Source organism: Rhopalosiphum maidis, chromosome 1, assembly GCF_003676215.2.
Source record: "Rhopalosiphum maidis isolate BTI-1 chromosome 1, ASM367621v3, whole genome shotgun sequence".
Classification (NCBI taxonomy): domain Eukaryota; kingdom Metazoa; phylum Arthropoda; class Insecta; order Hemiptera; family Aphididae; genus Rhopalosiphum; species Rhopalosiphum maidis.
In genome coordinates, this window is record NC_040877.1 from 91998296 (window position 1) to 92021763 (window position 23468).

Below are 23468 nucleotides of genomic sequence, written 5' to 3' on the forward strand. Positions count from 1 at the left end.
AGCATAAAAATTAAAACAATTGGGGGGGGCTGTAGAAACGTTTCTACAACGCCCCTTCAACCAAATTTTGAATTTTAAGTTCTTTTTTTAACGCCAATATTTAGCGCGCAATTAGCGTGAATTGGCGTGACCTATTTCGAAACCCTACATTCAAAACCCAAAATACCATTTGCTCTGCCCCTTTAAAGCCATTTCCCCAGCTCCCCTCAACCGAAAAATTCCTTTTCGCATTTTTTTTAACGCCAATATTTAACGCGCAGTTGGCGTGAATTGGCGTGACCTATTTCGAAACCTCACGTTCAAAACCCAAAACACTTAGGGCGTTACCACTTTTTTGCCATTTTCCTAGCCCACCCTCCCCAAACATACGAACTAATTTTCGAAAAATATAAATTATAATACATATATGTGTACCTAAAGTAGAAACCGTTTCTAATGACACCGGTTGTAGTGACATATTGGGTATAATGACCTTAGATTAAATCTCCTGGCAAAACTACTATGAATCTACGATATTGTACCTATGTACCTACTAACTTGTATTGATTATTATGATGTTTGTATGATGATTAGGGGCTAGGGTTCAGATTTATATGTAAATACATATTTTTATTTTTTAATGTGACTTGATAAATAAATTAATTAATTAATTTTATTTATTTATTTATTTATTTATTTTATTTTACATATTTTTACATATTTTGTCATAAGTACATGTTTTTACATAACATATAAAATTTTACATAACACTTGTGTGTTAAACATAATATTACAGTAGAGTTGGAAGAGATAACTTTTGATAATTTAAAAGGTACTTACATTATACTATTATAGTGATTCATTATGTATCTCATGTTATGATGACTATTAATTTTTTTCATAATTCATAGAATTTGAAACATGGAAGCAAAAAATAGAACAACAAACAGTTTTAATGTATGTATTAGATACTGGAACAAAGAAAATGTTTGATGGAGTTCTTAAACAATATTATTTTTGTAATCGCTCATTAAGCTATCGAAAATCAGGAAACGATTTAAGATTGATGAAGTCGATGGGAAGTAATAAAATCGGTAAAACTTGTCCATCAAAACTAGAAACAACAATAATATCAGGAACTAATGGAGTTTGATTCAGTCCAAGTCAAGTATTGGAAAACACACTGTGGACATGCTCAAGAAATTGGACGATTAAAAATTGATAAAGGGAACAAAGCAATGATTGCAGGTTCTTTATTTATATACATATAAATCTTAAATAATAAAACTAATTTAACTAAGGCATAATTCTGGTATAGCTGCAAAGCAATAATTTAAATCAGAATTTATTGGTTAGACTTAGTTTCAATGTATTATAACAATTTGATATATGTAATTTTTATGGTTTATGACTATCAAAAACCTATATATGCTGTATGGTGAAATATTCACTAATTCTATACTTTGTGCGAAAATTAAATGTTTTATTTGTTTTGATAATTGTAATCCTTAATGAATTATCAATATTTATTTGTTATATATTAATGTAAACTGTAGTCTGTAATTAGATGTAGATTTCATGATTTAGATAAATGTAAACTTTTATTGATTGTGAATTTATTCTATGTTTTAGTTAATTGTGATTTTATTGTAGTTTGTCATTAGTCATTTGCTAAATTAAATATGTAAAATTTACTCAGTAGTGTACACAGATATTTTTAATAGAGTGGACAATGGTTCAAATTCAAAATGATATTTATAATATAAAATGTATGTTACATACTATAACAATAGTTTAACTTATAGTAAAAAAAAAAATGTGTGAACACCACTAAATTTACTAACATACAAATAAGTTTATTAATAACTGTTTTTATGCATTTACATTATACACCAATTTTATATACTATGTAGAATTGGTGTATAATGTAGTATAGTATATAGAATGATTCACCAAGCTTAATCACCCCCTTTTTAAATTTAATAATGCAGTAATTTAAAACCTTATTTTTGGAATCTTTAAATATATATATAATCTATGCAAAGACCATATTTTCAAATTCTTGAGATTGTGTGTGCCATTATAGGAGTGTCCTATGGCGATCCAAACTTCTGTTTTTAAAATAAGTACCCCCCTCTATGATATTTGTGTAATATTATATTGTATGCATCATTTTGTTATCGCTTATCGATAGTGGTATGTATCGCGCCGATCCAGGTGAATTTATATTTATTATTATGTGTCAGTCAGTGTTTGTTGCGAAGTTGTGTCGCGAACTACCATGTCTTATTACGATTCAATAAATAGAGCATGTTAATTACGTTTGAGTGCTTATTATTCTATACGAATATTACATCCTCTTTTTACTATAAATTATTTAGTGGCTTTTTTTTTGTGAAAAAATTAAAAATTAAAAATTTGGATAAGTAGTTCATGAATTATTAAAATATAAAACAGACGTAATAATATGAGATCTAGTATTTATTATATTAGATCATTTTTACAAATTATTAATATTGATCAATTAATCACGTTGTAGCCCCATATCTTATAAATCATGATATATTTATTATCATGATTCATGAACCTATTATCTTTTAAGTATACAATGTTAAGTATGAAATATCTTAAAAACTAATTTTGATTCTGATGTGTCAACCTTTTCAAAAAAATTATCTGGTAAATAAATTACAATCGAAAAGTGAGGTTCTTATTTGAAAAATTGAAGTTTTAGGTCACCATGAAACATTCCTTAAGTACTATAAAAAAATCCAAGAATTTAAAAAATGGTTCAAGTTTATTTAAAAATTAAAAAAAATCAGAATTATTTTCATTATTAAGAGCAAAATGATTAACATGATTGGTGAATCACACTGTATAATACAATCTGAAACTAACATTCATGTTGTAGTTTTAATACTAGCTTATTTACCTAATTAATATTACTTGTTTGTATAAAATACAAATATATACAAAAGCACACACAGGATTTTTTTTGTAGGGTGTTGTGCCTATAATTTTTAATACAACATCTATCTGTGTAACTGAATATATAAGTTATTATTATAATTTATGTATAAAATGTATTTGTATTAAAGTATAAAGTTTAAATTAAAAACCATATTACATTATAACTTATTTAATTGAAAATCTTATATCCCCGTTTTGTCCGTCCATTCGTTAGTTTCCAGTAAATGCGAGGCGTGTCCAGAAAGTAAGTGTACTGAGGCTCTCACGGCCATAGAGAATATTTTTCTACTATGTTGGCTATACTACCGTATAGCTTTACTCCTCTTCTTTATAACAAGACCATAATAAGTTCAGTACGTTGAAAACTGTGGTCACAAAAATTTTTCTTGTGAATAATGTCGATCGAGTCTGCCGCCACCTCTTTGTCCACTTCTCGACCGCCCCTTCACCTCCTTGTCAGTAAACAATTTTTTTCCACCCGTGTGCTTCTTCAGGGAAGTGAACAAATGGTAATCTGAAGGCGCCAGGTCGGGGAATACGGAGGGCGGTTAGAAACATCTCATCCAAATGAGCCCAAAAATTGTTTCACGACATTGGCTGTGTGGGGTCTGGAGTTGTCGTGCAGCAGGCAGACTCCTCTTGTTAACAGACCCTTCCTTTTATTTTGAATAGCTCTCCTCAATTTTTATAGGGTTTCAAAATACCTTGCTGTTTTGATGGTCTCACCCTGAGGTAAATATTTAATCAATATGACGTCTTTGTGGTCCCAAAACACTGATGCCATGATTTTTTTGACTGAAATCGGTTTTGAACTTTTTGGTTGAGGGTGAACCTAGTGTTCGGACTGTCTTTTGGTTTCAGGCATATAGTGTGCAACCCAAGTTTCATCTCCAGTAACAATAGACTTGAGAAAATTATCACCCTCCAGTTTATAGCGTTCCATAGAGGTAATGAATAACGGCGCGGATTTCGCACTTGGCGGCAAACTCGATCGACATGTTTCACGAGAAAAATTCTTGTGATCACAGTTTTCAACGTACTGAACTTGTGATGGTCTTGTTATAAACGAGAGGAGTAAAGCTATACAGCAGTGTAGCGAACATAGTAAAAAAATATTTCCTGTGGTCGTGAGAGCCTTAGTTCACTTACTTTCTGGATATGCCTCATAGTTTAAATAGTTACGATTGGTGATTTGTGTTTATTATTTGCAAATACATAGAATTGGAATTATAATTTATTATGTTGTATTACAATACGTTTAGAAATTTGGGATATAGCACACTCGCAGTGTGAGCTTTCTTTCCTAACTTGTTTTTTTTTTCAATTATTGTTTCAGCTAAATTGAAGGAAGGCGTTACTTGGGAGCATATTTTGAATATTATTCGAGAAGATGAAATTACTGATGATACTAATCAACGAATACTTCTTCTTGAACGTCAAGATTTAACTAATATATCTCGTGACTTTAATATTAATTATGCTACAAGAAGACATAAAAATATCAGAGTCAGTGTTGACCTATGGGTTAATGAAATGAATAGTCAGCTTAAAGAAGATTCTCCTATCTTTTACTATAAAGCCCAAGATAAAAATGATAATTTTTAGAGAAAAAAGATTTTGCTTTGATTATAATGACAAAATTTCAAGCAAAACAAATACTGAAGTTTGGTCCCAATATAATTTGTATCGATGGGACTCATGGTACTAATGCTTATGACATTCAGCTATATACCATTATGACAGTGGATTAATATGGAACAGGTTGTCCTGTCGCATTTTGTTTTTCAAATAGAGTACATGAAACACTATTTAAATTATTTTTTAATCAAATTAAAACTAAAGTTGGCATCATAAAATCCAAAGTATTTATGTTAGATGATGCGCCTGCATTTTATAATGCTTGGGTCGTTGTCATGGGACCTGCTTGAGCATAGGTTGTTATGTACTTGGCATGTTGATAGAAATTGGAGAGATAATTTGAGTAGGATTAGTGGAGGATCTGAAAAAAAAATCGCTCGTTTACAAAACTTTGAGAGTGTTGTTACAAATGATATCTAATTATGAGTTTAAAATTTCTCTAGATAAATTTATAAATGATTTATTAGAAGACAAAGATACTGCAGTATTTGGATCATATTTTATACAACATTACTCAAAACGATCAGAAGTCTGGGCATACTGTTATCGTTTAAGACTCGGCATTAACACCAACATATACTTAGAATCGTATCATAAGATTTTGAAACATATTTACCTGGAAGGTAAAAACTGTAAGCGCATCGATAAAACAATTAATGCAGTTATGAAGTTAGCTCGTGGCAGTATGTTTAAAAGGCTCATCAAAGTAGCAAAGAATGCATCAAACTCTAAAAGTAGAAAAATTCATGAAAGCCATAAATGTAGTGAGTTGATTCCATTAGATAAAATCCAAATCCTTGAAGATGGACAATCGTGGATAGTAAATTCGTTAACAAATCCCTCTGAAAAATATTGTGTTACCAGAGCTGATGAAACATGCAATGAACCCTGTTTGAAATGTTCAGTGTGTAATATTTGCATACACACATTTACAAGTGAATGTATAGACAATATGATTAAGCTAAATATTTGTAAACATATACATGCCTGTGCACAAGCATTCAACAAACTACCCCATGACAGCAGCAATAGATTTTATTCGGAAGATACAATTATTGGAGAACAAGATGAATTGATAGAGATGATTTCTGAGCCTTCTATTAAATGTAATACATCTAGCACACCTGGCATCAGTAGAGAAATCATTAATAAAGTACAGCTTATCCATAGTCTGTGTGCTACAAGTGAAGTTAGTAAGGAGGAAGATACGCTACTTAATAAAAATTGGATGATATCATAAATATGCTGAACAAAACAAAAAAAAAAAATCATCTTAATACAGTTGAAAATGTTAATATTCAAAAAAAAATTACTGGCCAAATGCGTATATACTCAAAAAAAAAAAAAAAAAGATTGCATAAAAATGATATTCATAAGCGGAATATAAACGAAATAAATGCTATTCGTGACGGAATTGATGGCGAAAACAATGAATATGTTAATATTCACCAGTCATTTGATCATGGTTACCTATGATTGAGTGTGTTACAAACATAACTGTTGTATCTATTTTTGTTTTATAAATAAAATATTTATGGTATATTAAGTATACGATAACGTTCTTTTATGATAAGCCAACCAATGCCTTACTGCGGGGAAGCGCTCGTTTTAATCGTTTTTTACTGCATTGCTCCGGATGAAGGTATTCTTAACTTATATAAATAAATAAAAAAATAACTAATAACAAACACGTCATATAATGGGTATTAATGAACAAAAAAAAAGTAGTACATCTCTATGTACATTTTCGTCGACCGTTGGGGGCAACAATTATTAGCAACCGTTAGAAATGCAAGCGGGTTTAACGGTCGATAGCGACCGTCGATCGGACACAGTGCGCGATGTCGTACGCGCTGACGATTTTGATATCGATGACGCGTTTGCGAGTGAAGTGCTGCAGAATCGGTGGCTGGCGACGTGCCGCACGTGCACGGATTGCACCGTAACCGGATACCGGACACCTGCAGAGTCGTCACACGACGATTTTATGTCATTAATTTTGTAACAATTAATTTAAGTTAATAACAGATAATTTTTTGTAAATATAATTTGTAATTTTATTAACATTTTAATAAAAAAACAAGGTAAAAATGAATAGTAAAAACATTAGCGAGGGCACGTTTAGTTATGAGTAGTTTAGGTAATTGCAGGTTGCTCAACATATTACTTTAATTTCGTAATAATTATAAGCGATCAATGGAAAACAAAAAAATAATTTTTTTTTTTATATAGAAACTATTGATACCAAGAAGAAAATCTATCTAAACAAATATCGATTTTAATTACAAAAGTTAACCAATTCTTACCTTGTAATTTTATTGTTTAATACCTAAACAAAATATAATTTAAACAAAACTTTATTTTGATACTTTATATAAAACATTTATAAACATTTTTATTTATTTATTTATAACATTTTTTAATTAGCTTGTATTGACATATCACTTGATCACGTATTCACGTTCATCTATTATAATATTAGATTATGATCGATTCTCTGTATAGTTATAACGATAATTCAGTTCAATTTGTCAAATGGTTCTCGAAATCAATAAATCAACACTAAAACATTTATAATGTTGTTTTGGTGAGTTTTTTAAACTAAGAAATTTTAACAGATTTTAATGAAAAATGTATTCCAATCGCGCTAAATTTTGACAATATAGGAGTATAAACAGTTCAAACTACGTTTATTAATTCGACGTCAATATAAATGTTTTATATTATGTAAATTAAAAAATGCTATTTATGAATCTAAGTATTTTATCAAATACTAGACATACTATACTGTGTATAAACATACACATACAAAAAAAAAATCGTTCAGAATCTAAAAATTTAGAATTTCAGATTCCTGTAAATAGATCAAAAAATGTAAAAATACATTTTATTTTATAATGAAAACATTTTGAAGTAACTAAAAATAATACTGAAACACATGGCACTTCAATTTATAATTTAGTGTCCATTTTAATAACGCGACCGAAATGTAAACAATAGAAAATTGTATCTACAATTTAAACGATCATTAATTTATACTGTATTATTTTCTCGCATAAATAATAATTAAATACCATAATGTATATAATTAATTTAATGAATTTATCTCTCAAATGTTCTAATTTTAGGTATTAATTATGTATATTATAAGTAAATAAAAAAATATAAATAATATATTATTAATTTGATAATCCATTTAAAATTATTTTTACATTAAAATTAAACTGCTACTCTATAACAGTAAACAGTTACAATAACTTTTGAATAAAATCGCATATACCTTAAAAATTTAATTTTTTAAATTATTAAAATGAAAATTATATTAGTGATTATTTTGAGCATATTTTATTATTCTCCAATGATTACAACGCAAGGTATTTAATTTTTTTTTGTTTAAAGACTTACAAAGTTTTAGAACGACTTATAGATATTACGTGCTTATAAAAGAATATTTTGTTGATCTCAATTTAATAAATCATATTATTTAAATTATTAAAACAAATGCATTTTATTTTGTTTAATTATTAATTGTATCCGTTATATTATATAATAAATATTTATAACATATGTTTAAGATATAAGTGCAAAACCAGTAGTTTGCATTATAGCTGGACAAATATGGAATAGTAATTATGTATTCAATATAAATGAATTGCCAGAACGTTGTGATGTATTTACAGTAGGTCAATATGCTTTTGACCGCGGTGATATAACCTACACGTTTGTATTGAAAGAAGATGAAAGTAATTATATTAATGATAAAATTCACACATATTTATTGTTGATAGTAGATCACGCTTTTCTTATGTTATTTATAATGTACAAATGACTACTTGTAATACATATTACATATAGGATAATCCGTTAAGCAGACAACAGTGATAAATTTACTATTTATCAATATAAAAACAAATATTTTCAAAAACATTTCGAGGTTCTAGTCAACATAAAGAATTGTATGACATTATTTTCAGTTTTGAGACCATTATTTTTTTATATAGAAATATATAAGTATAATATATCATAATCTAAAATGCAATACTTTTTTTAAAAATTGGCATTTAAAATAAATATCAAATATCGAGGAACATACAAAAGATTCATGAACAAAAATGTTGTTAGATCACCTGTTAACTTCACTATTGATAACTAATGGCTCAATAATGACAATAAAAAAATAATCAATTATTCAATACTTGAAATAGTAGATATAAATTCTTTACTTAGGTGATTTACTGATAACAAACACAAAAAATAAAATAAAAATTAACATTGTGAAATCGATTTAATAGAATTATGTTTTTATCACGGTTATTAGTTAGGCATTATAAAACAAAAACGTGAAACTGATAGTTATAGTTGATAGTGATGGTTACCAAACAAGTTTTTGTAGGTAATTATGAATGTAAATAAATTGAGTTAACTAATAAAATCTGTACATTAAATACTCTATTTAATTATAATTATAGTTTTATAAATATAGGTGCAATTAAAAGCTTAATAGAAGCTAATAAAATAGTTTACCTAAACATGGGATTCATAATTGATGATGATGGTTGGTCAATATTGAATCATTTGGATACAAATGAATATAAGACTCAAAAATTTGATCCATTAGTAGGTTTTTTAATAAAATACAAATTTGGAGGTCTTTTTATTTGTTTTCCAGATATGTTAGATGTAAGTAAAATAAGACATAATTAATTTGACGCACCAGTACTTATTATACTTTAAAAAATTATTATAATTTATAGTTAAAAAATAAAATCTATGCAAAATAAAAATTTTTATTATAGAAAATTGAATATTATAATATAATATTTTTATTTATTTTGTTTAATTATGATATAATTTTGTTTTAGGGTGCTATAGAAAATGTGTCTCAAAAAATAAGCGATTTTGTCACTTCAATTAAAAATAAAGTAGATGGATTAAAAGTTGGTCTAGTATTTAATGCATCGCTTCAGGTTTCAAATAAAACCCGTAAGTGATAAACATATTTTGTATTGGATATTATTGTGTTTCATAAACTATTTATTTTAATTTTAATTGTAATAACTACATTTTTAAGGTTTTGATTTTACATTGACAAATGAAATAATGGATCATTATGTCATTGATTTGACAAATTTAAATGATTGTGATGAAAATACAAAAAAAATACGGGTTGGATCCAATAACTAGTGAAACTATGACATCTATAGTACGTACTTATATTTAAAGATAGGTAATATTTGCTAATTTTAAAATAATAAAATAATTACTATTTATTATTCAGGAAAAAATTACAAGTGTTGTAACTAATTCAACTATGGATCAATCAAAATTGTTTGCTAAGATACAAGCATCTGTCATACAGCCAGTAGAACTAGTTGAAAAAGACGCAAAGACAATCACTACTTATGCTAGAGTATGATTTATCTTATATTTCTATAAGTAATTTTGTGGTTATATTTAAAAAAGGGAAGACAGGTAACCACTTAACATTATAGTAGGTTTCAAATGAGCAGTAATCTATTATAATTTATGTGTTAAATTTGAATTCAATAATAATTCTTGAAATACTTACAGAAAATCGATTATTAGCACAGTATATATGTTATATATATATCAGTTTAATTTAATAAAAAATATTCATATACTAATATACTTAAATAAGAGTTTTGAAATTGTTATCCATAATTTACAATACTTAAAAATCAACATTAGTTCGTGAAATATATTGAATTTTTTTCTTGAAATATTTAAAATTAGATTCTGATAGAGCGATGAATGTATTGATTTTAATATTTTATCGTGATGTGTTTTTTTAATATTAGTATCTATTACATAATAGATTATCATAAAATGTAATATACATATATAAAAATATAAAAAGACACTGATGCAAATTTTTTTATACATATACACTTCAAAGTCAGAATTTGAACAAAATTCGTCAAAGTCGTCAAACTATGGTTTTTCGTATATCATTAATATATCATTGAATTCAAATTTTAAATACATAAAATAGTCACTAACTTAACACTTAATATTCAATATAGTGGTGCCAATTTATCTACATATTTTTATATTAATTTTTTTCCGAATATACTAAGGGCTACGTATAAGTTGATTCCTAGGTACATATATTTAACTGCACTGATACCATTGACTTGTTTTCGTAACTAATTTTCCATCAATTACATGGGTTCAGATCTCCACTACTATAAACAGAACAACGAATAGTTATATTTTATGAGAGTTATGATTCGAAATTCGACTGTTGATTTTTTAGCGGAAAACAAAGATCTTCGATTTATGGACGAGTTGTTAGAAATGTAGTCGGAAACGACGACACGTATACGAAATATAGAAACAATGCTATTAGAACATCCAAAAAAATTAAAAAAGAAAAATGTTTTTATGAGATAAAATAAACTGTTTTTATGAGAGAAATGATGAACACAATCAGTAAGTTTTTAAAATCAATGTCTTTCAAATTTTTACTTAGTGAAAACTAAAATACAATTGCCAAAAATTAATAGAGGAATCAACTAATACATTAGTCTTAATATCCTGGCAATCACCAAATACATAAAAGAAATTTCGGAAAATAACTAAACAACAGTGAAACTAACTATGAAGAACCTGATATTACATTTTCGTTTTAATTACAGTATTGTGACGATAAAGTAGATTCATCTCGATGGTGTGGGAACCCTTCAAAACTTTCATATGATCAAGTAATTATATTATAGTAACATAATTAATAAATATTTAAAGGGTCATATCTTGAAAAGAGACGTATCCAAGAATATATTAGCTTTTCAATTACTTATGGTTAAAAGTTTTTTTCAATGATTTTAATACTAAAACGTAGTTTTTCTGAAATTATATATTCTCGATTTATATCAGCATGCAAGGATTATCTGCATAGTTTAAGGTATGGGATATAATGTTTGGTTATTTTTATTAAATTATTTATTTAATTTTATTGTTTTTTTTTTCAGGGAGCTTATGTAGAACAATTCTACAGCGGAATATATATAGAATATCTGGATACAGATGATTTTCAATGCAATTGTGGTTGTAAAAAATTTCCAGTAACAAATTTAATTATTGATGGATGGATAAATTGTGATTTTACCACGTGTCCTAAACTAGATGAAAGTTAAGCGATTTAATTATGTAACTCAAAACATCTATAATAGGTCATATTATTACCATCGATATTATTGCTAAAATATAATTAATTTGATTGTTTAATCTATTAAAAACACAAATATATTTAGATCCACATTATTAATTATTATGTATTAATCGTATTATGTTTATTTCTGTTCAATAAATATAACTTTTGATTAAGTACATATAGTATTGTTATATGACACATTTATGTTTATTGCTAAGGTAGTATTTATTTTACTAGGTATTCATAATAAGATAGATTGATTTCATTTGTACCAAAAACATTTGATTTAAAAAACAACTAGCTGCCAGTGTAATGATTCCGGTGTGTAGAAGCTGCCATCGGTGCTTTTGAGGTGATTGAATGAAATTCGTTTCATAGGAAATTCGATATAGAATGGTAGTTGGGTGTCTAAAAATCGGTCTCTATAACATGTGATGAAGTCGATTACCATGTTTGTGAGTTATCAGTTATCATTTGGTGTAAGAGTCTGTGTTGACGCTTGTACATTTCATGTATATTCGTCTACAGATAACCAACTTGTATATACAGTTTATTTTAAAAATAATTACCAATATTGGGATGGTCCAGCTGATCAGGGTGGAGCATATTGCAAACACATTTGTGCTATTTATTTAAGTAATAATACTGTTTCAAATTCACCAAAATTGACTCATGAAGACCTAGTAAGTCTAGCAAATTTTGCAATATGAAAAAGTTTTTATTATGATTTTCTAAACAAAATAAACTTGGAAAATAATTCAGAAACCTCTGAGTCAATAGATTCATGTCAATACTCTGAAATGAAAATAGAATGTCAAAGAGAACATGGTTCAACTTTAAATATAAATGAAGATGTTTCTAATTCTAAAACACATTAGAAAAAAATAACCATCAAAAGTGAAGAGTTATTGTTTTACAGTACAATTCACTGTGTACATTCTGTTTTTATTTTATTGTTTTGATTATAAATTTAAATTTAATTTTAAAAATATGCTTATTTTTAATATATATGACCAATTAAAATATTTTCTTTAAAGTACAACATAGTATTTCTAATATTACTCTGACAAATTACCTTTATATAGGTACCTAATATAACTATATTTATATACTTTTTTATTTGATTTTAATATTACCTCAATGTTGGAAAGAACAATCACTATGTGTTACAGTTTTCTATTATTTATTTTTATTTGTTTATTTAAATTGTATTTTATCAGTTATCACTTTTATACTACCAAAATTATTATAATATAACATGCTAATAAATTAGTCTGGAAAAATTTCATTTTTAGTAAAAAATAGGTATATTAACTGAAGAACTATTTTGTATTTGATATTAAAAATTATGTTTATTTCTAAATTATTCCCGTATAATAAATAAATAAATATACAAGCTTTGTTTCATTGGCATTTCCTAATAAAAAATGTATTGTCACGATATATTTTTATAAACGTTTAAAATCAAAATGTTGATAAATTTTTAAAATGTTCAAATTGTTTTTTTTTTTTATTAATATTCATATAAATATTTTCTTTTTATATCTAAAATTTTAAAATGTTTTATAGGAATTCTCATTAGTTTTTTTTAATGCAAAAACAAAAATAAAATAAAACTCACATTATGACTGAAGTTGAGTATTATATAACTTATAAATTAATAAAATATGCGTCTACATCGATTACAGCATCCGGGTAGCAGATTGTTCATAAAAATGAATATATTTTATTTTAAGTTTAAAAAGTAAATTGATTCCCCAAAGCACTGACTTGTGACTAGGTACTATTTGTTACATTATGAAACCAAAATAAACGAAATCTATAAATTTGTTTCTATTATGATAGGTACCTTCAGACACAAGATCTACAATCAGGAGTAATTGTATCTAATGTAATATGTAAGATTACGTTAAGTTCTCGGGAATAGTCGACGATTACGTTTTAAGTTCTTTTAAATAATTTTTTGGGATTAATTTCCTGTCCATCTGTTTACCCTCTTCTGATTTCCAACTAGTCCATTGTCCAGCCTGTCCTTATTTCCAGCATGTCCATCTATCCAGACTGTCTTAATTTCCAGCATGTCCATCTGTCCAGCCTGTCCGAATTTCCACCCTATCTTTTCCAAATTTAAAAAAAAATGTTCTTGATTGACAACTGACATTTTTTTTATTAATTGAAAAAGTAAAAATGGATAAAACTCAAAAGTTGGATTATCCCATATGAAAATGGATTGTTCCGTTTGAAATCGGATAGATTAAAAATAAGCCTGCTTGAAGTTAGATTGTCCCGCTAGAAGTTAAATTGGACATTAAAATTGATCCAAATGCAGTTAAACTAGATTAATATATGGACCACATGTAGTTGGTGTGACCTGCATTAAGTTTGATTGGATTCCAACTATCCAGCTTGTCCATCTATCCAGCCTGTCCACTTGTCTAGCTATTCTATCTGTACAGCCAGTCCTAATTTCCAGCTTGTAAATCTGTCCAGCCTGTTCTAATTTCCAGCCTGTCCACCCTGTTCTTTATTTCCAGCCTGGTCTTATACCCTGCCTGTCTAACAACCCAGCAATTCTTATTTCCAGCCTGACTATTAGTCCAGCCTGTTTACGTGACCAGCCTGTCCTTCTGTCCATATTTTGCTTATTTCCAGCCTTTCTACCTGTACAGCCTGTCCTTCTATCAAGCCTGTCCACCTGTCCAGCCTGCTCCGATTTCAAGCCTATCCACCTGTCCAGCCTGTTCTATTTTCCAGCCTATTCATATTTCCAGCCTGTCCACCTGTCCAGCCTGTTCATATATCCAGCCTGTCTTTCAGTCCAGCCTGTCCTTATTTCCAGCCTGTCTATCAGTCCAGCCTGTTCTAATTTCCAGCCTGTTCTTATTTCCAGTCTGTCCCCCTGTCCAGACTGTTCTTGTATACAGCCTGTCCACCTGTCCAGCCTGTTCTTGTATCCAGCCTGTTCTTATTTCCAGCCTGTCTTTCAGTCCAACCTGTTCTAATATCCAGCCTGTTCTTATTTCCAGCCTGTCCGTATTTCCAGCCTGTCCACTTGTCCAGCCTGACCTTATTTCCAGCCTGTCCACTTGTCCAGCCTGTCCTTATTTCCAGGCTGTTCTTATTTCCAGCCTGTCCACCTGTCCAGCCTGTTCTTGTATCCAGCCTGTTCTTATATCCAGCCTGTCTTTCAATCCAGCCTGATCTAATTTCCAGCCTGTTCTTATTACCAGCCTGTCCAAATGTCCAGCCTGTCCTTATTTCCAGCCTGTCCACTTGTCCAGCCTGACCTTATTTTCAGCCTGTTCTTATTTTCAGCCTATCCACCTGTCCAGCCTGTCCTTATTTCCAGCCTGTTCTTATTTCCAGCCTGTCTTTCAATCCAGCCTGTTCTAATTTCCAGCCTTTTCTTATTTCCAGCCTGTCCACCTGTCAAGCCTGTCCATATTTCCAGCCTGTCCACTTGTCCAGCCTGTCCTTATTTCCAGGCTGTTTTTTTTCCAGCCTGTGTCCCTGTCCAGACTGTTCTTGTATACAGCTTGTTCCTATATCCAGCCTGTCCACCTGTCCAACTTGTCCTTATTTCCAGCCTGTCCACCTGTCCAGCCTGTTCTTGTATCCAGCCTGTTCTTATATCCATCCTGTCCTCCTGTCCAGCTTTTCCTTATTTCCATCCTGTCCACCTGTCCAGCCTGTTCTTGTATTCAGCCTGTTCTTATGTCCAGCCTGTCTTTCAGTCCAGCCTGTTCTAATATCCAGCCTGTCCACTTGTCCAGCCTGTTCTTATATCCAGCCTGCCTTTCATTCCAGCCTGTTCTAATTTCCAGCCTGTTCTTATTTCCAGCCTGTCCAAATGTCCAGCATGTCCTTATTTCCAGCCTGTCCACCTGTCCAACTTGTCCTTAATTCCAGCCTGTCCACCTGTCCAGCCTGTCCTTATTTCCAGCCTGTTCTTATTTCCAGCCTGTCCACCTGTCCAGCCTGTTCTTGTATCCAGCCTGTTCTTATATCCAGCTTGCCTTTCAATCCAGCCTGTTCTAATTTCCAGCCTGTTCTTATTTCCAGCCTGTCCTTATTTCCAGCCTGTCCACCTGTCCAGACTGTTCTTATTTCCAGCCTGTTCTTATTTCCAGCATGTCCACCTGTCCAGCCTGTTCTTATTTCCAGCCTGTCCACCTGTCCAACCTGTTATTGTATTCAGCCTGTTCTTATGTCCAGCCTGTGTTTCAGTCCAGCCTGTTCTAATATCCAGCCTGTCCACCTGTCTAGCCTGTTCTTGTATGCAGCCTGTTCTTATATCCAGCCTGACCACCTGTCCAACTTGTCCTTATTTCCAGCCTGTCCACTTGTCCAGCCTGACCTTATTTCCAGCCTTTTCTTATTTCCAGCCTGTCCAAATGTCCAGCCTGTTCTTATATCCAGCCTGTCCACCTGTCCAACTTGTCTTTATTATTAGCCTGTCCACCTGTCCAGCTTGTTCTTATTTCGAGCCTGTCCAAATGTCCAGCCTGTACTTATTTCCAGCCTGTCCACTTGTCCAGCCTGTCCTTATTACCAGCCTGTCCACTTGTCCAGCCTGACCTTGTATACAGCTTGTACCTATATCCAGCCTGTCCACCTGTCCAACTTGTCCATATTTCCAGCCTGTCTACCTGTCAAGCCTGTTATTATATCCATCCTGTCCACCTGTCCAGCTTTTCCTTATTTCCAGCCTGTCTACCTGTCCAGCCTGTTCTACTTTCCAGCCTGTTCTTATTTCCAGCCTGTCCACTTGTCCAGCCTGTCCACTTTTCCAGACTGTCCAACTGTCCAGTCTGTGCTTGTATCCATCCTGTTCTTATTTTTAGCCTGTCCACCTGTCCAACTTGTCCTTATTTCCAGCCTGTCTTAATTTCAGCCTGATCTTATTTCTAGCATGTCCATCTGTCCATCCTGTCCTTATTACCAGCCTGTTCTTATTTCCAGCCTGTCCTTATTTCCAGGCTGTTCTTTTTTCCAGCCTGTCTCACTGTCAAGACTGTTCTTGTATACAGCTTGTTCTTATTTCCAGCCTGTCCAAATGTCCAGCCTGTCCTTATTTCCAGCCTGTCCACTTGTCCAGCCTGTCCTTATTTCCAGCCTGTTCTTATTTTTCAGCCTGTCCACCTGTCCAACTTGTCCTTAGTTCCAGCCTGTCCTTATTTCCAGCCTGTTCTAATTTCCAGCCTGTTCTTATTTCCAGCCTGTCCAAATGCCCAGCCTATCCTTATTTCCAGGCTGTTCTAATTTCCAGCCTGTCCACCTGTCCAGCCTGTTCTTGTAATCAGCCTGTTCTAATGTCCAGCCTGTTCTACTTTCCAGCCTGTTCTTATTTCCAGCCTGTCTTAATTTCCAGCCTGTTCTACTTTCCAGCCTGTTCTTATTTCCAGCATGTCTTAATTTCCAGCCTGTTCTTATTTCTAGCCTGTCCACTTGTCCAGCCTGTCCACTTGTCCAGCCTGTCCACCTGTCCACTCTGTTCTTGTATTTATCCTGTTCTTATTTTCAGCCTGTCCACCTGTCCAACTTGTCCTTATTTCCAGCCTGTTATTATTTCCAGCCTGTCCACTTGTGCAGCCTGTCATTATTTCCAAGCTGTTCTTTTTTCCAGCCTGTCCCCCTGTCCAGACTGTTCTTGTATACAGCTTGTTCTTCTATCCAGCCTGTCCAGCCTGTCCACCTTGTCCTTGTTTCCAGCCTGTCCACTTGTCCAGCCTGTTCTTATATCCAGCTTGTACTTATATCTATCCTGTCCACCTGTCCAACTTGTCCTTATTTCCAGCCTGTCCTTATTTCCAGCCTGTTCTACTTTCCAGCCTGTCCACCAGTCCAACCTGTTATTGTATTCAGCCTGTTCTTATGTCCAGCGTGTCTTTCAGTCCAGCCTGTTCTACTATCCAGCCTGTCCACCTGTCTAGCCTGTTCTTATATCCAGCCTGACCACCTGTCCAACTTGTCCCTATTTCCAGCCTGTCCACTTGTCCAGCCTGACCTTATTTCCAGCCTTTTCTTATTTCCAGCGTGTCCACCTGTCCAGCCTGTTCTTATATCCAGCCTGTCCACCTGTCAAACTTGTCTTTATTATTAGCCTGTCCACCTGTCCAGCTTGTTCTTATTTCCAGCCTGATCAAATATCCAGCCTTTTCACCTGTCCAACCTGCTCAAATTTTCAGTCTGTATTTCAGTGCAGTCTGTTCTAATATCCAGTCTGTCTATCTGTCCAGCCTGTCCTCATTTCCAGCCTGTCTTTATTTCCAGGCCGTTCTTTTTTCCAGCCTGTTCTTATATAAATTCTGTCCACCTGTCCAGTTTTTCCTTATTTCCAGCCTGTCAACCTGTCCAGCTTTTCCTTATTTCCAGCCTGTTCTACTTTCCAGCCTGTTTTACTTTCAGCCTGTTCTACTTTCCAGCCTGTCTTAATTTCCAGCCTATCCTTATTTCCAGCCTGTCCAATTGTCCAGCCTGTCTTTCAATCAAGCCTGTTCTAATTTCCAGCCTGTTCTTATTTCCAGCCTGTTCTAATTTCCAGCCTGTTCTTATTTCCAGCCTGTCCACTTGTCCAGCCTGTCCTCATTTCCAGCCTGTTCTTATTTCCAGCCTGACCACTTGTAAAACTTGTCCATAATTCCAGCCTGTCCACTTGTCCAGCCTGTCTTAATTTCCAGCCTATCCTTATTTCCAGCCTGTCCAATTGTCCAGCCTGTCTTTCAATCAAGCCTGTTCTAATTTCCAGCCTGTTCTTATTTCCAGCCTGTCCACTTGTCCAGCCTGTCCTCATTTCCAGCCTGTTCTTATTTCTAGCCTGACCACTTGTACAACTTGTCCATAATTCCAGCCTGTCCACTTGTCCAGCCTGTCCTTATTTCCAGCCTGTCCACTTTTCCAGCCTGTCCTTATTATTAGCCTGTTCTTATTTCCAGCCTGTCTTTCAATCCAGCCTGTCCCCATTTCCAGACTTTTCTTATTTCCAGCCTGACCACTTGTCCAGCCAGTCCTTATTTCCAGCCTGTCTTTCAATCCAGCCTGTTCTAATTTCCAGCCTTTTCTTATTTCCAGCCTGTCCAAATGTCCAGCCTGTACTGATTTCCAGCCTGTCTCCCTGTCTAGCCTGTCCTTATTTCCAGCCTGTTCTTATTTCCAGCCTGACCACTTGTCCAGCCTGTTCTTGTATCCAGCCTGTTCTTATATCCATCGTGTCCACCTGTCCAGCTTTTCCTTATTTCCAGCCTGTCCACCTGTCCAGCCTGTCCTCATTTCCAGCCTGTCCATCTGTCCAGCCTGTTCTACTTTCCAGCCTGTCAACCTGTCCAACTTGTTCTTATTTCCAGCCTGTCCACATGTGCAGCCTGTCCTTGTTTCCAGGCTGTTCTTTTTTCCAGCCTGTCTCCCTGTCCAGACTGTTCTTGTATACAGCTTGTTCGTATATCCAACCTGTCCACCTGTCCAGCCTGTTCTTGTATCCAGCCTGTTCTTATATCCATCCTGTCTACCTGTCCAGCTTTTCCTTATATCCAGCCTGTCCACCTGTCCAGCCTGTCCTTATTTCCAGCCTGTTCTTATTTCCAGCCTGACCACTTGTCCAGCCTGTTCTTGTATCCAGCCTGTTCTTATATCCATCCTGTCCACCTGTCCAGCTTTTCCTTATTTCCAGCCTGTCCACCTGTCCAGCCTGTCCTTATTTCCAGCCTCTCCACCTGTCCTGACTGTTCTTGTTTCCAGCGTGTCCACCTGTCCAGCCTGTTCTTATATCCAGCCTGTCCACCTGTCCAACTTGTCTTTATTATAAGCCTGTCCACCTGTCCAGTTTGTTCTTATTTCCAGCCTGTCCAAATGTCCAGCCTGTCCTTATTTCCAGCCTGTCCAAATGTTCAGCTTGTCCTTATTTCCAGCCTGTCCTTATTTCCAGGCTGTTCTTTTTTCCAGCCTGTCTCCCTGTCCAGCCTGTCTACTTGTCCAGCCTGTCCTCATTTCCAGCCTGTCCTTATTTCCAGGCCGTTCTTTTTTCCAGCCTGTCTCCCTGTCCAGACTATTCTTGTATACAGCCTGTTCTTATATCCATCCTGTCCACCTTTTCAGCTTTTCCTTTTTTCCAGCCTGTCCACCTGTCCAGCCTGTTCTTGTATCCAGCATGTTCTTATTTCCAGCCTGTCCACCTGTCCAACTTGTCCTAATTTTCACCCTTTGCACTTGTCCAGTCTGTTCTAATATCCAGTCTGTCTATCTGTCCAGCCTGTACTTATTTCCAGCCTGTCCATCTTTCCAGCCTATCCTTATTTCCAGCCTGTCAAGCCTGTTCTTGTATCCATCCTGTCCTTATTTCCAGCCTGTCCACCTGTCAAGCCTGTCTTTGAATCCAGCCTGTTCTAATTACCAGCCTGTCTTTATTTCCAGCCTGTCCACTTGTACAGTCTGTCCTCATTTCCAGCCTGTCCTTATTTCCAGGCCGTTCTTTTTTCCAGCCTGTCTCCCTGTCCAGACTATTCTTGTATACAGCCTGTTCTTATATCCATCCTGTCCACCTGTTCAGCTTTTCCTTTTTTCCAGCCTGTCCACCTGTCCAGCCTGTTCTTGTATCCAGCCTGTTCTTATATCCAGCCTGTTCTAATTTCCAGCATGTTCTTATTTCCAGCCTGTCCACCTGTCCAACTTGTCCTAATTTTCACCCTTTGCACTTGTCCAGTCTGTTCTAATATCCAGTCTGTCTATCTGTCCAGCCTGTACTTATTTCCAGCCTGTCCATCTTTCCAGCCTATCCTTATTTCCAGCCTGTCAAGCCTGTTCTTGTATCCATCCTGTCCTTATTTCCAGCCTGTCCACCTGTCAAGCCTGTCTTTGAATCCAGCCTGTTCTAATTACCAGCCTGTCTTTATTTCCAGCCTGTCCACTTGTACAGTCTGTCCTCATTTCCAGCCTGTCCTTATTTCCAGGCCGTTCTTTTTTCCAGCCTGTCTCCCTGTCCAGACTATTCTTGTATACAGCCTGTTCTTATATCCATCCTGTCCACCTGTTCAGCTTTTCCTTTTTTCCAGCCTGTCCACCTGTCCAGCCTGTTCTTGTATCCAGCCTGTTCTTATATCCAGCCTGTTCTAATTTCCATTATGTTCTTATTTCCAGCCTGTCCACCTGTCCAACTTGTCCTAATTTTCACCCTTTGCACTTGTCCTGTCTGTTCTAATATCCAGTCTGTCTATCTGTCCAGCCTGTACTTATTTCCAGCCTGTCCATCTTTCCAGCCTATCCTTATTTCCAGCCTTTTAAGCCTGTTCTTGTATCCATCCTGTCCTTATTTCCAGCCTGTCCACCTGTCAAGCCTGTCTTTGAATCCAGCCTGTTCTAATTACCAGCCTGTCTTTATTTCCAGCCTATCCACTTGTACAGTCTGTCCTTATTTCCAGCCTGTCCACCTGTCCAGCCTGTTCTTGTATCCAGCCTGTTCTTATATCCAGCCTGCCTTTCAATCCAGCCTGTTCTAATTTCCAGCCTGTCCTTATTTCCAGCCTCTCCACCTGTCCTGACTGTTCTTGTTTCCAGCCTGTCCACCAGTCCAACCTGTTATTGTATTCAGCCTGTACTTATTTCCAGCATGTCCACTTGTCCACCCTGTTCTTATTTCCAGCGTGTCCACCTGTCCAGCCTGTTCTTATATCCAGCCTGTCCACCTGTCCAACTTGTCTTTATTATAAGCCTGTCCACCTGTCCAGCTTGTTCTTATTTCCAGCCTGTCCAAATGTCCAGCCTGTCCTTATTTCCAGCCTGTCCAAATGTTCAGCTTGTCCTTATTTCCAGCCTGTCCTTATTTCCAGGCTGTTCTTTTTTCCAGCCTGTCTCCCTGTCCAGCCTGTCTACTTGTCCAGCCTGTCCTCATTTCCAGCCTGTCCTTATTTCCAGGCCGTTCTTTTTTCCAGCCTGTCTCCCTGTCCAGACTATTCTTGTATACAGCCTGTTCTTATATCCATCCTGTCCACCTGTTCAGCTTTTCCTTTTTTCCAGCCTGTCCACCTGTCCAGCCTGTTCTTGTATCCAGCCTGTTCTTATATCCAGCCTGTTCTAATTTCCAGCATGTTCTTATTTCCAGCCTGTCCACAAGTCCAACTTGTCCTAATTTTCACCCTTTGCACTTGTCCAGTCTGTTCTAATATCCAGTCTGTCTATCTGTCCAGCCTGTACTTATTTCCAGCCTGTCCATCTTTCCAGCCTATCCTTATTTCCAGCCTGTCAAGCCTGTTCTTGTATCCATCCTGTCTTTATTTCCAGCCTGTCCACTTGTACAGTCTGTCCTTATTTCCAGCCTGTCCACCTGTCCAGCCTGTTCTTGTATCCAGCCTGTTCTTATATCCAGCCTGGCTTTCAATCCAGCCTGTCTTAATTTCCAGCCTGTTCTTATTTCCAGCCTGTCCACCTGTCCAGCCTGTTCTATTTTCTAGCCAGCTCTTACTTCAAGCCTGTCTTAATTTCCAGCCTGTTCTAATTTCCAGCCTGTCCAAATGTCCAGCTTATCCTTATTTCCAGCCTGTCCACTTGTCCAGCCTGTCCCTATTTCAGGCCTTTTCTTTTTTCCGGCCTGTCCACTTGTCCAGCCTGTTCTTGTATCGAGCCTGTTCTTATATCCAGCCTTCCACCTGTCCAACCTGTTCTTATTTCCAGCCTGTCCACCTGTCCAGCCTGTTCTTATTTCCAGCCTGATCTTATGTCCAGCCTGTCTTTCAGTCCAGCCCGTTCTTATATCCAGCCTGTCCATCTGTCCAGCCAATCCTTATTTCCAGCCTGTCAAGCCTGTTCTTGTATCCATCCTGTCCTTATTTCCAGCCTGTCCTAATGTCAAGCCTGTCTTTCAATCCAGCCTGTTATAATTACCAGCCTGTTTTTATATCCATCCTGTCCACCTGTCCAGCTTTTCCTTATTTCCAGTCTGTCCACCTGTCAAGCCTGTTCTACTTTCCAGCCTGTTCTTATTTCCAGCCTGTCCAAATGCCAAGCCTATCCTTATTTCCAGCCTGTCAACCTGTCCAGCCTGTTCTAATTTCCAGCCTGTTCTTATTTCCAACCTGTCCACCTGTACGACTTGTCCTTATTTCCAGCCTGCCCACCTGTCCAGTCTGTTCCTGTCTCCAGCCTGTTCTTATATCCATCCTGTCCACCTGTCCAGCTTTTCCTTATTTCCAGCCTGTCTACCTGTCCAGCCTGTTCTTGTATCCAGCCTGCTCTTATATCCATCCTGTCCACCTGTCCAGCTTTTCCTTATTTCCAGCCTGTTCTACTTTCCAGCCTGTTTTACTTTCAGCCTGTTCTACTTTCCAGCCTGTCTTAATCTCCAGCCTATCCTTATTTCCAGCCTGTCTTTCGATCAAGCCTGTTATAATTTCCAGCCTGTTCTTATTTCCAGCCTGTCTACCTGTCCAGCCTGTTCTACTTTCCAGCCTGACCACTTCTACAACTTGTCCTTATTTCCAGCCTGTCCACTTGTCCAGCCTGTCCTCATTTCCAGCCTGTTCTTATTTCCAGCCTGACCACTTGTACAACTTGTCCTTAATTCCAGCCTGTCCACTTGTCCAGCCTGTCTTTATTTCCAGCCTGTCCACTTTTCCAGCCTGTCCTTATTACCAGCCTGTTCTTATTTCCAGCCTGTCTCCCTGTCCATCTTGTTCTTATTTCCAGCCTGTCCAAATGTCCAGCCAGTCCTTATTTCCAGACT

General features: G+C 35.0%; 1 pseudogene; it reads left to right on the top strand.

Annotated features, from left to right (window-relative positions):
• The first annotated feature begins 753 nt into the window (after positions 1-753).
• Positions 754-1250, top strand: LOC113550282 (annotated as a pseudogene).
• The last annotated feature ends 22218 nt before the right edge of the window (positions 1251-23468 follow it).